Source organism: Hyperolius riggenbachi, chromosome 5, assembly GCF_040937935.1.
Source record: "Hyperolius riggenbachi isolate aHypRig1 chromosome 5, aHypRig1.pri, whole genome shotgun sequence".
NCBI classification, from domain to species: Eukaryota; Metazoa; Chordata; class Amphibia; order Anura; family Hyperoliidae; genus Hyperolius; species Hyperolius riggenbachi.
The window spans coordinates 385,855,266-385,867,318 of record NC_090650.1 but is presented as its reverse complement, the minus strand read 5'-3'; positions in this window follow the sequence as shown (position 1 = coordinate 385,867,318).

Below are 12,053 nucleotides of genomic sequence, written 5' to 3'. Positions count from 1 at the left end.
TCAAAGCAGAATTGGTGTCTTTGTTTTGATTGCAGTCCAAACAAAACGCCTATTTCTATTCAAAAACAAAAGTTTGCTTTCCTAAAACAGAAAGAATTTGCGATAATTCAGGTTGGAGTGAGCTCGAGATGTCTCCCAGGCACCACTGCTGAATATATGCAAATTAACCATTGTACCCTTAGAAGCTAAACACACCTCCAGAACCGCTGGAATGCAATGATGTGTCAGCTTGTTAATATGTACAGAGCCATAATAATCCAACATGCATACAGACTGTTTTGGATTGTTTGATCCTCATCAGTGCATGGCATGGTTTAATTTGGCTCTATGGAGTAGGGCTTGTAAATCCGAGAGGCACAGACTAACCAGCAAGCTCATGGTGACCCAGAACTCATTGGGGTGTGTAAGGGACTACAATGGTCCTAAAAGCCCCCTTACTAAGATGTTAAGAAAAACAAAAGTTTGCTTTCCTAAAACAGAAAGAATTTGCGATAATTCAGGTTGGATTCTATTCTATTCTATTTCTATTCTATTCTATTTCTATTCAAGATGGATTTTGTATAAATTGAGGTCTCATGAATTAAAGCCAAGTTCTCATAACTGTCTTCAGATTCCTGCAGTGCACATTTTGTGGGTCTTTCTGTGAGACTCAGGAGAACATTTCTAAGAAACTTCAGTGAGAACTTCCTTTTACTTAGTTTTGGTTATGGTAAAGCAAAGCGGTTAGGGGCCATATGCAATTCACCTTTCCCCCTGAGTTTTCTCCTAGGAGATATTTTTTCATCTTTGCTTTAAAATAGCTTTTTAGCACTTTGCAATGGAAAAGTACCAAAAAGTAGTTTTAATAGTCTTGTCGAAATCATTTTAAGCATTTGTTTGCTTACTAGTGGTGTAAAAGGCATTTTATTTGCAAGTTGTCAACATATCACCTGGGAGAAAACTAAGGTGAAAAAGTGAATTGCATATGGCCCAAGGACTTTTTCCTATCTGCCATCTGGGATCTAAGGTTGTGTTTGAGAGGGTATTTCTTCACATCCTGGTTAAGTGACACCTGGAACAGGAAATAACAGAACATTTCTACACTGGGGACAAAGATAAAGATAAGCTAAAAAATGACAGTGATTTTACCCTTTCCCTAAATCAAAACTAACTTAAAGTTGACAAGTTTGCCCAGAGTTACATTAACTCAAGTGAAAATAAAGTGATGACATAAATAAAAGAATCTATAGAACCAACCTATACAGGACTCGATTGGAGATCCATAATGGTATTTGTTTTTAAAGGATCCCTGTTCGGCGGTACATTGTAAAAACAAGATGGGGGGGGGGGGGGAGCATGCATGTGTAGGAAGCAGTCCTCATACTCACTGCTCCCCCTGTCCCTCTCCGTTATCTCCTAAAGCCACGCCCCCCCCCAAACTATATCCGGGTCAGCCAGGTTGGTGAGTAATGCGCAGGCACTGCCCAGTGACACGCCTCCTTGATCGCATGCCCGTGGGAGCACTATACGCACGTGCACTACTAAGTTGTGATGTTGTGCGCATGCGCAAAGTGCTCCTAGCTGCAGGTGCACAATCAAGGATGCATGTTGCCAGGCAGCACACTACTCACCGACCTGGCTGACCAGGAAGTAGCTTTTTTTTGGAGGGGGGGGGGGAGGGGCCTTTAGGAGATAACAGAGAGGGACTGAGGGACTGGGGGAAGGGGGGGAGCAATGGGCATGAGGACTGCTTCCTACACATGCCTGCTCCCCTCCACCCACCCACCACCCTCCTGTTTTTACAATTTACGACCACTCAGGTGTCCTTTGAAAGTTAAAGTACTAGGTGTAAAGACTGAACTGTCTCACTGGCATATGCTCAGCTCACATACAGAGTAAAGCTGGCCATACACTAGGCCGATTACCCGCCGATCGACAGCAGATGCGATCACTGGGATCGAATCTGCTGTCAAATCGTTCACGCTAAAGACTAAATTTTGATCGATTTCGTCCCGAAATAGATCGGTCCCGTTGATCGCTCCGTGCGGGAAATTACCGTCGACCGTGCGGGAAATTACCGTCGTTAGCGGCGTACAGTCGACGCAGGTATACATTACCTGAAGCTGGCTCCCGGCATCTTCTCCGCATCACCTCCCGGCTGGCATCTTCTCCGCATCACCTTCCGCATCACGGCATCCGGCATCTGTGTATAACTTCCTGTGTCACTGCAGTGACAGCGGAAGTACAAATAGAGGGCGCTCTATTTGAACTTCCACTGTCACTGGAGTGACAGAAAGTTATACGCGGATGCCGTGGTGCGGAGAAGATGCCCGGGACCAGGCTTCAGGTAATGTATGCGGGGGGGGGGAGGGAGGGACAGGCGACAGCAGCAGCTCAGCAGATGGTGAATCGGTTTCAGGCTGAAATCGATTCACAATCTGTTTGCAGTAAAGTCAGCCATACGATCCCGCTCTGATCAGATTCGATGAGAGAGGGATCTATCTGTTGGTCGAATCTGATGGCAAATCGACCAGTGTATGGCTACCTTTACTATTTGGGCTCCTTATCTCTCCACTGCTGCCAGGAAGGTTTGTCTCAGCTGCAAACAAGTTTTATGACCACCTGTTAGTTATCAGCGAGAATTGTCTGCAGTCTGACTTCATCAGTTGGCAAAGAGACTGTGATTTACAACACTGGTTTAGAAACCATAACAGTGAAGGAAAAAAACACAGAAAAAAAATAGAAAGAACATTTAAAAAACAGAACCTAGGAGGTAGGTTGGTTCTCATGTGTACTTCCTCATGGTTCATATCTCTTCACATTACAGTATATACGTCAGTCAGATATTATTTTCTGTAGAGTATCTCCAGTAGATGGGTTCCCTTAAAGGGGAAAGGGAAATTTTTTTGGGGGGTGACGACCCCTATAACCTAGAACCTTTACGAGATTGCCTATATGCAGGGCATGGTGCTGTGATTGTGGGGGGGGGGGGGCAGAGGGGGGCGGAGGAGGGGGCGCATGTTTATTGCTGTTGACCACCATTATCGTCGGCACGTGGGGTAATGCGGACAATTGGACAGGCAATTGGCATATTAGATGCTTCAATCTCTTGGCACTGTAGGTGTCCGGGTCTGCCTCTCCCCATGTGTGGATGCGACATGGTGAATTTTGTCACAACCTGAGGTCTGGTCTGTGTACAGCCGTTTGAGACTTCCTGCTGAGACATATTGGGGGAACACCCCGCATAATGACAAATGTGCATTATAATTGTGTGCAATACGTATAAATTTTGATAAGCCCAATTGGGATTTACCCAGATGAATGGTTCTTTGATCTTTAAAGGGAAGGTTCAGGGAAACCTGTAAAAAAATAAAAATCCCTATCCACTTACCTGGGGCTTCCTCCAGCCCGTGGCAGGCAGGAGGTGCCCTCGCCGCCGCTCCAGAGGCTTCCGGTCGTCTTCGGTAGCCGACCCGACCTGGCCAGGCCGGCTGCCAGGTCGGGCTCTTCTGCGCTCCAAGGACGGGCTCTTCTGCGTCCCACGCGGGCGCGCTGATGTCATCGGACGTCCTCCGGGCTGTACTGCGCATGCGCAGAACTACTGCGCCTGCGCAGTACAGCCCGGAAGACGTCCGATGACGTCAGCGCGCCCGCGTGGGACGCAGAAGAGCCCGTCCTTGGAGCGCAGAAGAGCCCGACCTGGCAGCCGGCCTGGCCAGGTCGGGTCGGCCACCGAAGACGACCGGAAGCCTCTGGAGCGGCGGCGAGGGCACCTCCTGCCTGCCACGGGCTGGAGGGAGCCCCAGGTAAGTGGATAGGGATTTTTATTTTTTTACAGGTTTCCCTGAACCTTTCCTTTAATAAATATCAGGTGGTTGAACAGCATATACTGGTAGTGCTTTTGTTTGTTTTCTCTTAAAGGGAACCTGAAGTGAGAAGGATATGGAGGCTGACATTTTTATTTAATTTTAAACAATACCAGTTGCCTGACTGTCCTGCTGATCCTGTGTCTCCATTACGTTTAGCCTTAGACCCTGAACAAGCATGCAAATCAGGCGTTTCTGACTTAAGTCTGACTGGATTAGCAGCACGTTTATTTCAGAAGTGATTCAGACATTACTGCAGTCAAATAGATCAGCTAGACTGCCAGGCAACTGGTATTGTTTAACTACTTCACTACAAAGGCGTTTTTACCCTAACGGACAAGAGCGATTTTCACCTTTCAGTGCTCATCCCTTTCATTTGCCAATAGCTTAAAGGGGTCATCAGGGAGATTTACATAAAATAAGTGGTACTTACCGGGGGCTTCCTCCAGCCCACGCAGGCGCAGTACAGAGCGACCTGGAGGTCACCCTGACGTCATTGCCGGGGACCGGGACGGACTTGCGGCAAACGGCTGCGGGCAGAGCTGCGGTGAGGGACATCCTGGGAGCTTGGGGCTGGAGGAAGCCCTCGGTAAGTACCGCTTATTTTATGTAAATCTCCCTGATGACCCATTTAATCACTACTAATCACAATGAAATGATCTATATCTTGTTTTTTTCACCACCAATTGGGATTTTTGGGGTTGATATTTGTTTTCAGTAATTACTTTATTTTCTATGCATTTTAAAGGGAAAAACAAGGAAAAAATGAAAAAATACACTATCCCCTATAGTTTTAATATAAACACTGCTACTGTACATAAAACCCACACATTTTATTTGCCTATTTGTCCTGGTTATCACAAGATTTTAATTATGTCCCTAGTCCAAAGTATGGTGACAATATAGTATTTGGAATTAAAGGTGTATTTTTTCTTTGTTTTTTTTTTTCTTCAGTATTTTCACGTGCACATGCACAGGAATGCACGTGCACTCGCGGGAGCGCGCACGTGCAAGCGCAGGAGCAGGAATGTGCACTCGCACAGCGCAGCAGAACTCTCTGACTTATAAAAAAATGTCCTGGAGCCATTAAGAAGCTCTAGCAGGACCTTTTTTTAAGTCAGCTTGTCATTAAGTGGTTAAAAGTAAATAAATATGGCTGCCTCCATATGTTGTAGGTAGATGAGGTGCACAGGACACACCTTTTAGGCTCCATGGAGTGTTTTAGGCCCAAGAGAAGACATCATGACTTGGCAAAAAAAGAAAGCAGCAGGCTGGGCACATCCATATAAAATGCCTGTTTTTGAAAAAAATATTTAAAAGCATGCAGCAATACACAGCAGAGACTGAATATGGAAAGAGGGTGCACAAGCAGCACAGAGGTCGACAGCTGTTTCGCACCTTTAGCTGGGGTGCTTCATCAGGACCTGATGATGCATGCAGCAATACACAGCAGAGACTGAATATGGATAGAGGGTGCACAAGCAGCACAGAGGCCGACAGCTGTTTCGCACCCTTAGCTGGGGTGCTTCATCAGGACCTGATGATGCATGCAGCAATACACAGCAGAGACTGAATATGGATAGAGGGTGCACAAGCAGAACAGAGGCCGACAGCTGTTTCGCACCCTTAGCTGGGGTGCTTCATCAGGACCTGATGATGCATGCAGCAATACACAGCAGAGACTGAATATGGATAGAGGGTGCACAAGCAGCACAGAGGCCGACAGCTGTTTTGCACCCTTAGCTGGGGTGCTTCATCAGGACCTGATGAAGCACCCCAGCTAAGGGTGCGAAACAGCTGTCGACCTCTGTGCTGCTTGTGCACCCTCTTTCCATATGCAGTCTCTGCTGTGTATTGCTGCATGATTTTACATTTTTTCAATAAAAAGGTGCTTTATATGGATGTGCCCAGCCTGCTGCTTTTTTTTTGCCATGGCTGCCTCCATATAACTTCAAGGTTCCTTTAATGAAGGGGTGGTGACAAGTTTGAGAATCTCTGATCAACAGAACAGAACATGTTGCTCATAAGAGGGAGGGAGTGGGAGATTACACATATACAGCATATGATAATTACAATTTCATAAGAACTATTTAGCATTTGCTAGTGTGCCACAACAATTAAAACTCATTATTTTGGGCAGCACGGTGGCGTAGTGGTTAGCTCTCTCGCCTTGCAGCGCTGGGTCCCTGGTTCGAATCCCAGCCAGGGAACTATCTGCAAAGAGTTTGTATGTTCTCTCCGTGTCTGCGTGGGTTTCCTCCGGGCACTCCGGTTTCCTCCCACATTCCAAAAAAAAACATACGGATAAGTTAATTGGCTTCCCCTAAAATTGCCCCTAGACTACAGTACGTTCACTACATAATATAGACATATGGCAATGGTAGGGATTAGATTGTGAGCTCCTTTGAGGGACAGTTAGTGACAAGATATATATATATATATATACACTGTACAGCGCTGCGTAATATGTTGGCGCTATATAAATACTAAATAATAATAATAATAATAATAATAATTTTGTTACCAGGTTAAAATAGAAGTCAACTACTGCCATCAAAACTGATTGTGTTGTAACCAGGTTAAAATAGAAGTCAACTACTGCCATCAAAACTGATTGTGTTGTAACCAGGTTATATAATGTGATTGCCATGCTGACATAATGCTACAGAATGGTATCATATCTTCATTATCACTAGGGGCATAACTAGAAATCACTGCCCCCCGAATACCGCAAAGCGGTTGCCCTGCGGGAATTAGTTCATGCCACATTAGCACTATCCAGGAGCGCCACGAGGAGGCTTCCCAATGCCCCCATACAACCAGAGGACTGCGGGGTCCCAGGCACTCTCACCGCCTGGGAACCACAGCAGCACCCCGGAGGGGGAGGCTGGGTGGCGCAGGCGACCCCCCCAAGCGTGGCCAGCGCCGGGGGGAGCCGTCCACTCCAACCTCCCAATATTAAATAATGGGGGGGGGGGGGGTCATCTGCGCCACCCAGCCTCCCCCTCCGGGGTGTTGCTGTGGTCCCTAGGCAGTGAGAGAGCCTGGGGCCCCGCATCCCCCACGGTTGTATGGGGGCATTGGGAAGCCTCCCCGTGGCGCTCCTGGATAGTGCTAGGTAGCATGAACTAATTTCCGCAGGGCAACCGCTTCACGGTATTAGTTTTTGACCCTGCAAAGTTTGGCATGCGAAAGCAAATGCAATTTTGCATGAGAAATGCCTCATGATAAGCCAATTTAGCCAGATTTGCACAGCCAGACTTGTAAGGGTTAAGCTTGGTGTTGAGCACGCATACATTTTCTTGTGGTTAGCATCTCTCTTTATTTTAGCTTACCAAAAGGACCACAAGAGGTTGCCAAATCAAGGGTCTGGTGCACTGAAGTACGGCTAAGGTGCAGTGCTCAGGGAGCGCACCGCAATTTTACCATTACTAGCTCAGGAGCAGCACTTTAGCACCATGGGCATCACTGGGTTAACCTGCACGTTGCAATGGCAATGCACGGTGAAACACGTTACCATAGCAATGCATGCATTACTTTGGTAACAACCACAGTGCTAACGTGCCATGTAAAAATTGCCATGTAAAATTGCCATGCGCTCCCTGCGCACTGCAACTTTACCGTACTTTAGTGCATCAGACCCTACGTGATGTACAGAAAGGCCTCTGCCTTTCTAGGCAAAGGGGTGGAGCGACGCACCAGAACCCGGCTGTTTCCGGACTCTCGGATGGCGTGCCAGGTATTTATGACTTTCAATCAGTAGCGCACCTCTGCATCTTTATGTACACCAGAGATGCGCTTTAAGGGCATGTGTGTGGGCCTTTAGATTGCAGAGAGCTGCATGTAGGGATCCCTGCTTCAGTCCGTGGAAAAGTTGATTAGTACTCATTTTCAGTAGATTATTTTTGCAACCCATTATAGGCAATTTAATAACCTACAATGAGATGAGCTGTCTGTGAGACTTGTCAACACGCCTTGTCCATGTGCGTTCATGTGCAGACAGCTCCGTTGCGGCTGTGTGTACACTTCACCTTTGGATCGCAGCAATAGGTGTTTACTCAAGCGTGGCGTCATGTTACCTTATTGCACCATTTCCCCAGCACAGGTGTTTGGCAACTTTTTTGTGTACCGCTTTTGCTAAAGCGTAGGGCATGCTCCAAAAGATAGAGAGCAAAAGATGAATCCTCCCCTGTATTTGTTATTCTTTCCAGCAGATGATTTTCAATAGGAGTTTCGTAGAGCGCGTTTTCTCCACATTGTCCTCCTTCCCACAACCTATTCTGGGACATCTCAGATCTCTCCATTTCTTTTTATGTTAAGCCAACATCATCTCCCCTTCAACGGAACTGGAGTAACTGCCTTTACATATAAAAATAGATAAAAGGAAATCCTTAATAGCAATCACAAATCATGCAGAAGAAGGGATTTGAATAAACCGTCACACTTCTTTATAAAACAAGGCGCTGCCATTACCCAGATGTCTTTGTGTTTCCCGATGCTGTTTTTCGACCTAAAAGCAAGAAGCAGTTGTAAGTTACAGAAAAGCAGATTAAAAAGGCCAAAAGACCTAAATCGCACCTCGAACTGTAGAAAGAGTCCAGAGGATTGGTTAACACACCAGCTTCTCAATGAGCAAAAAGTGTTGTTTATTTTTCCATGACGTGTCAAACACTATGGCCTCGATTCATAAAAGTGCTGTCGGGAAGGTAACGTCGAGCGGGGAAACACCGCTGTCGGTATTTCCGCCTTCAGGGTGGTAATTCATAAAAATTTTGCTAGTTGTGACAGGCGTGCGGAGATATTCCGCTGTAGGCAGGCGTAAGGCTGTCGGGAGACATGCGGAAACAGGAGAAGCAGGCGCAGTCCCTCCGTGCGGTGTTCTCTCTGCAGCTGCTTGGGAGGTCTGTCCCATTCACTGCACTGTATTCCGCACGCTTCTCGCCACATCAGAGGTAGCGGTAATACCCGTCCGCATACCGCTACCTCTAATCTTTATGAATTGACTACTTGTTACTTTTGCTATGATAATCACCGCGCAAGGCGGTGATTTATCACTCTGCTCGCGAAAGTCGGCTTTTCATGCGGAAAAAGCCTTTATGAATACAGATTCTGCTGTGTGGTCGGTAAAGTGTGCCGTTTTCAGCATTCCCGCATGCGGGAATGCTTTATGAATCGAGGCCAATGCATGACAATTGTTTTGGGGCCACTTAGGTTCCCCTTCTTCCTTCAGATAAGTGCAGACAAAAAAATGTTTTTTGTCTGCACTTATCTAAAGAAGGCGACCCTAGGTGGCCCCAAAACAATTGTCATGCATAGTGTTTGACACGTCATGGAAAAATAAACAACACTTTTTGTTCATTGAGAAGCTGGTGTGCGAACCAATCCTTTGGACTGCTTAGACTTGCATAGGATGTTGCTTTGGATGCTTTGTTCAGCACCCTGATATTTACGGCAAAGAGTGCCGCTCCTAAAATTTACACTTTGCGAACTGTAGAAAGGAGCAGTGAAACAGGATAAAAACATTATCCAACGTCCTGTTATCTAATTTTTTTAAAGAGGAACTGAACTAAAAACAGCTTTGAATACATTGCACCAACAGAACATAAACATAAAACACACTGCGTACATGCAAAAAGGGCAACGGGGCAAGAAATAGCCACTAGTAGCATATTTGTAAATTACTGATATTCCGCTATTGGGAAATGGTAATTCCAGTAATATATTTTACTAATGCTAAACCTAAATTTATTCACGCATGAACCCTCCCCCTAGCCGATCCCCCGGATGCATAACCATAAACGACTCCCCCACTAATGCCTAAGCATAAAAGACCCTTCACTAAAACCCCCCACCGATGCCTAACCCTAACTGCCCCCAAACTGATGCCTAACCCTAATGCCCCCCCCTCAGGACTGGGCCGAGGCAGAGGCGAGAGAGGCACCAGCCTCAGGGCGCAGTGTAGGAGGGGGCGCACAGCTCACTCAGCTATCATTCCTCTATTGTGTTTGAAGCAGAGAGAAACAAGCAAAGGGGATACATGGCAGTGACTGCAAGCCAAATAACTAGAAATTAAAGATGTTGGGGGCCCGGGGGCGCCTCATAGTGTAATAGCAATTAGTGTGTGTCGGCTGGGGTGGGAGGGATGTCTCTGCTTTGGGTGCTGGAGGACTTAGTCCCGGTTCAGAACCCCCCTTCCCCCCCAAACCTGTCAGACACAGAACATTTATATTGCACTTATTTCCTGGCGGACTCAAAGCGCCAGAGACGCACTCTATAGGCAATAGCAGTGTTAGGGAGACTTGCCTAAGGTCTCCTACTGAATAGGTGCTGGCTTACTGAACAGGCAGAGCCAAGATTCAAACCCAGGTCTCCTGTGTCAGAGGCAGAGCCCTTAACCATTACACCATCCAGCCACCACTGTCAATATCCGCACTGCCTCATGTGTACATTATCGGGTGCCGCTAAACTTTGGGCACTGCAGAGGCGCCCATGTTAATTGCAGCTAGAAAGCAAAATTCTGGTGAGAGAGGTAGCCAATGAAATAGCCAGCACCACCCGCTATAAAAACTGCGGCTGCAAATAGCAGTCAGCTCTGCTACCCACTATTTCCCTTTAAGGCTACTTGCACACCAAGACGTTGCGTTAGGTGCTATGTTAAGGTCGCATAACGTGCACCTAACACAACGTATGGTGCTGCAAGAAAGGACGGTAGAGTGAGCCGCATTAGGCGGCTCTATCCCTATAAGGTCTCCCAGAGTGGCGCTGATTGGCCGGCGGGACCACGTGATGCGGAGCGAGACACTCCGCATCACGTGGTCCCGCCGGCCAATCAGCTGCCGCCAGTGCAGTGAATATTAAGTAGCCATGTGCGTGGCTACTGTAGCTGGCTCTCCCCGCCTCCTCTCTGCCCGCCACTGAGCATGTGCAAACAGTCTAACGCGGCTATAGCCGCTCTAACGTCGTAGCATGCTGCACTTTCGGGAGAACGTGCAGCGTTACATGTAACGCAACGTGGGCTGTGTGAACAGCCCACTTGTGTTACATTGCTGTGCATTGGGGGAGCGTTACAGGCGCACTAACGTGCGCCTGTAACGTCCCTGTGTGTAAGCAGCCTAAAGGCACAAATTTCATAAGCGCCCATGGGGAGCTTAAACTTCTGTTGGGCCTCCGTTGCCCAAATTTCACATTTCAACAATAATACCTAGCTAAACCTCACCCATTGAAGAACATTTCCATCAGGTGGGATGCTGTGACAAATTCAGGCTACCATCACCTTAAAAATGCAAACGCTACAGCAAAAATACAAAAGGCATGCCATGTCCAATCCTGGAGCACTTTCGATATTGGCCTTCGGAACGCAGCGACATTTGGAGAGATTGGGGGGGAAGGGGGGCTTCATTACCTAATGAGGTAATACGAAGGATACAGAACAAACAGGGCTGGATTTACCATAAGGCATTGTAGGCACAAGCCTACAGGCGCCTGATGATGGAAAGGCGGCTCCCTCCTCAGAGCGCCTCTCTCCCATCTTCCCTATGCAGAGTCCTGATGAGAGTGTAAATGAGATAATATTCACCCAGCTCTCTGCAGAGAATGGTTCTATATATGTAAAGAGGCAATGAGTAAGGACTGCACATTTCATATTGTATCCACTTTAAAGGACAACTAACAAGAGGTATATGGAGGCTGCCATATTTATTTCCTTTTAAGCAATACCAGTTGCCTGGCAGTCCTGTTGATCCTCTGCCTACACTTTAAGCCATAGACCCCGAACAAGCATGCAGCAGATCAGGTGTTTCTGACATTATTGTCAGATCTGACAAGATTAGTTTTATGCTTGTTTCTGGTGTGATTCAGACACTACTGCAGCCAAACAGATCGGCAGGGCTGCCAGGCAACTGGAATTGTTTAAAAGCAAATAAATATGGCAGCCTCCATATCTGTCTCACTTCACTTATCCTTTAAAGCAAACCCACTGGGAATTCAGAATTCAGCAGGTCTAAACAGACACAGCTGCTTAAGGTGGAACTCCACTCTTGCACACACACCCCCCCCCCCCCTCAAAATAAAAATAAAAAAAATAATAATTAATTTCAGATGTTTGAAGAAAACAAAACAAAACAAAAAAACACAGAAAAAGACAACAACATTGGTGCAACAATAGGGGATGCAGAGGATGCAATAGCACCAGCGCCCCTGAACCAGTGG